General features: G+C 46.8%; 1 pseudogene; it reads right to left on the bottom strand.

Moving 5' to 3' along the window:
- Positions 1-1944: 1944 nt before the first annotated feature.
- On the bottom strand, positions 1945-2419 carry LOC146859930 (small ribosomal subunit protein uS15 pseudogene; annotated as a pseudogene).
- Positions 2420-4486: the final 2067 nt, after the last annotated feature.

Below are 4486 nucleotides of genomic sequence, written 5' to 3'. Positions count from 1 at the left end.
CCTTGTGCCCCTATCCCCACCTTCCCCCATCCCATCCAGTGCCATATCAGCCCGAGCCCGGGCCGGGGAAACACGCTGTTTCTATCCTCCGGCGGGCCCCACCCGCCTCCAGTCTCGCCGGGGCCTCCACAGCTACAAGGGGCTCTGGCGCATTTCTCCTTACCGAGGCCGCTCTCCTGACATAAGAGCGGCCCGCACTGCCTCAGAACCATCCCTCCCCACCGGGGCCGCTCTCCTGGTATCAGAGCGGCCCCGTCCCTCTTCCGAACCAGCCGGGGAGACGCACGCTGCGCTCCGCCGGTGAGCTCCGCCCCCACCCGTCTTCACCGCCGCCTCGACAGTTCCCAGAGGCAGCGGCTCTGTGCCTACACCCCAGGCCGCCCGCCCTCTTTTCTTGCGGCCTGGGTCACTTACCTGCCCCCTCTTCACCCTCTTGGGGGGCGAGCAGGCCGCAACGGCGGCCGCCACCCCTGCAGACGCGCTCCTCGCCGGGCGCGCATTACCACCACCTCAGGCCGAAGCAATTCGAGCTGCCCGGCTTCATCGAGCAGCCGAACAGCCTCAACCACTCTTCAGTCCTCACCAGCCATCCTGAATCAACACTAACTTGCTAACCAACCGAAAAGACGCTAACCTACCCCTCACAAAATTACAATTACTGCTCCCTCCCAGCCACCAGGTCACCAGACCTAAAATGGTGGCTGGGAGAGGGAGGGCTAAGCTCTTATAGACTTTGGGCTATAAAAATAACTTGGGCTACGTTTGGGCTATACCCATGAAGCCCAGAAGTCTACAAAAAATGGCCGCTGCCGGCCGCCCCACCCCCTCCCAAACTGCCCGGGGGGCAGACCTCGTGGGCTCGGCTGTCCCCCAAACCCCCCTTCGAATTTCTCTCTGTCTCATTCGAGTTTCTGAAATGTCCCTCTGCTCGCTTGAAAGGCTCGCTTTAATTGATTGTTGTTCCAGTGCAGGTATTAGCAGCTGAAACCATAACCCCGCAGACAATAATCAGCCAGTGGCTGCCACGTGCTGGGTACCAGTCGAGCCTTTATCCCTGCTGCAAACATCCTGTGTGGTCATTAATACAAGTCGCGTCCGCCGGTGCCTTGTCCTACCTGAGCAAGACCAGGAGAGATAAGAGCCACTAAACATTATTTTCTTAGCCAGTCCTTTTGTTAGGATCGGGTATGGAGCCAAGAAGGGAGGAAGCCAGCTGGGCATGTTGTTTAACTGCATATTATTAGATTTATAATTGCACCGTAATTCTGTTTTTGGCACGAGCAGTGCCCAGCCTCCCTTAACAAGGTGGTTAGTGGAGCGGGCAGCTCCACTAACCACCTTGTGCACCTTGTGCACCTGTGCATTGGATGCTGGCATGAAATAGCCCTCCTATTGGTTTCAAGTGTTACCCAAATATTGCAGACCCTGCAGGCCTTGCTGTCCGTACAATTGAATAGTGTTTGGTGCAGAAAACTAATGAGTTTCAGTGCCTTGTCAGAGAAAGAAGCACTATATATGGGCGTAGCGAGCTACCCATGTGCTAATGAGCTTCAGCGCTTTGTCAGGGTAATGAAGAGCTATAAGTGTTGTCACAATATTGCACGAGACATCTGCCTGGCACACACTCCTTCTCCCCCTTTGGTAGGTGGTGCTCACTGACGTAACTCTAGGCGATGCCCATTGTCTTTGGAGAAGAACCCTGTCCAAAGTAGCAGGTATGCTGTTAGAGCTCCCACAGTCTACATAGACGTGCATTTTGTACATGACTGGGGCGTTGAGCACCATGTTTTAATATTCACTAAACATTGAAGAGTCAATGAGGTTTCAGGAGACAAGTGGTTGTTTTCCATAATTAGGCAGTCACCCTTCAGCAACACAAAACAAAACACAGTTTTTTTTTTTGTAGTTCAGTTGAAAAATGTATTTGTTAGCACAGTTAAAAATAATTATGCTACCAGGGCTGAAGCCGTTGAAGATTCATACTTCCAGTTTGGTGGTAGCACTCTCCTAGTCTTGTAATAGCGGGCCAGCCTGTGAATTCTGCTTTCGATCAGAAAAAGACGAAATTTAGCATCCTTGTCCTTACGGTTTCTCTCAAGCTGTTTGCGCACCGCAACAGCCTTCTTGATTAAATGATACAGATCTTCGGGAAGGTCTGGGGCAAGTCCTTTGGATTTAAGTATCTCAGGATTTTGTTGCCAGTAACAAAGCAAACCTGAGCAACACCATGTGAATCTCTCAGAATCACACCAATTTGGGAAGGAGTAAGACCCTTTTTTGCCAGCTTGAAAATCTGTTCCTTCACATCATCCGATGTGAGCTTCAACCAAGTTGGCACGCTTCGCCTGTACGGCAATGCAGATTGGGACAAGCCCTTTCCGGGAGCGTGTATGCGACCCATGATGGCGGTGGGAGGAAAAAGCGAAACAAAACACAGTTATGATTTTATTCGCATGTTTCTTTGATTTCTTTCCTTTTCATCACTATAACGTGGGTAATTAAGGCATCAAAGACAGAAAGTAGCTAATTATCGGCAGGAAGGCGTTTGACTTCAGTTTGTAAAACGTAAACCTCTGACCCAAAGTGGTATTTGAGCAGCAGACCGTTTTCGGCGCTTCTGCGTCTTAAAAATGTATAGAAACACATTCAAAAGAGCACGTGAAATGGTGTCGAACTTCCTTTCAATGCTCATTTGAAGCCAAATATTGGTGCACAGCTAGAAATACCACTCTCATGGGAAAAGAAAATTGTGTTTTTTAATACAAAAAGCGCCTAAACATGGCTTTGAAGTGGGTATACATTTCACAAGTACAGTAGGGTGTTTGTTGACAGAGATCACCCAGTCCCCCTGGAACAAGAGCTTCATTACACAGCTGCACGTCCCACCCCCAGACCGAGGACAGATGAGCCCTCTCAAACTATTTATCGTGTTGATTCCTACCGATAAATCATCGCCCCTCCCTCTGGAAAGTAGTCCACACCCACACTACGAGAAATTCCAATATATCATTAACTACAACCCTTCCTTGTCACTGAAAGCCAATGCCTGTAGGGAATTATTGACCCCGCTGCCTTATGGAATATTATGTTGCGCGTACCTTAAAGATTGCTATTTCGTCTGCCAGAATCCCCCTCTACTAAGCAAACCTTCATTTAGAGCAGGGGGTCAGATACACACATTATCAGTAAAATCAAACAATGGCAAAGCCAATAGGTCTGACTTTGCGTTTCAAGTTTTGATTTTGCCAATGTTTGTGAATGTTTTTTATAAAACTGTGCAAGAGGTCTACTTTTGATGCATAAGAACCCAGTGGGAAATATCAGAGAGTCATCATCAACGAGAGGTAAACCAATGTCTAAAGTGACTTACCATGTTCACTATGGTGCAGTAGGCAGAACTTAATGTGAATTACACACTGACAGATCAACAAATGAAGAGAGCTGGCTGAAAGCCACTATAGGTAGGAACATTATATATATAATTTTATTACACTCAAAGGTCTTGGCTAAAGCAAGATTAAAAAAATAAGTGCCTCTGAAGGCCGGTAGTGGTGAAGTCGAGCCAGTCACAGACATACAACAGATTTTACAATGGCATTAATCAATTTTGACCCCCGTTATCAGAAGCTTCCTGAATGTACACTTTACCCAACACTAACAATATACATTTGACACAACCCCTGGCAGCATCACAGAAACAACATGGTTCCATGTCATGTAAATGGCTAAACACATCCCATCTCATCAGCACTGTCATATAGATTTATATTCATACTCAATTAAACCGACATTACACATTAGACACAGCCCGCACCATCACAGGCACAAGATGCCTCCATGCCATGTAGTGGGCTAAACACATGCCATCTCAATAGCACAGCTGTATCAACATATATTCATACTCCAATCCACAGGAAGAGTACAGATTTGATGCAAACCCCCACACAGTCACATGCATAGCCCAGTCCCAGGCACAATGGCCTGCATAACCCGGCTCCAAGCATTAATAAAAGCAATAATAAAAGGCATTGTCATTTACAATACCAATAGGTCAAAGTCTTGAAAATGCGAGACCTATTGCATTGCAAATGCTTGTTCTTGGGTCCCGCTTAACAGACTACCGTGAAACATTTCATACAGGAGTTGAGTTAGCGTAAACCTTTTATTGGAACGTTTTTGTGAAGATTTGCCAAATTGCGACAAAATTATTAGCAAAGCAAGAAAAATCATTTTCTATGGAAAATTGGTCCTAATAATAACTAGACAGTGGCGAAGGACACTGTGTAATATACATATATATATATATATATATATATATATTTCCAAAATCTGTAAATATGACGATCACGCAGGGACTATTAATTCTTCACCAGATCTTATTTAATTTAGTTACACGTTTCGCCTGTCACAGCAGGCTTGTTCAGTTGTGAACAAGCCTGCTGTGACAGGCGCGCATCCTACCGCATTGGATGCACGGATTCTCTTG

This window comes from Triturus cristatus, chromosome 3_1, assembly GCF_964204655.1.
Source record: "Triturus cristatus chromosome 3_1, aTriCri1.1, whole genome shotgun sequence".
Lineage (NCBI taxonomy): Eukaryota > Metazoa > Chordata > Amphibia > Caudata > Salamandridae > Triturus > Triturus cristatus.
The sequence above is the reverse complement of the archived record's forward strand: the minus strand, read 5'-3'. Positions and strand labels throughout refer to the sequence as shown.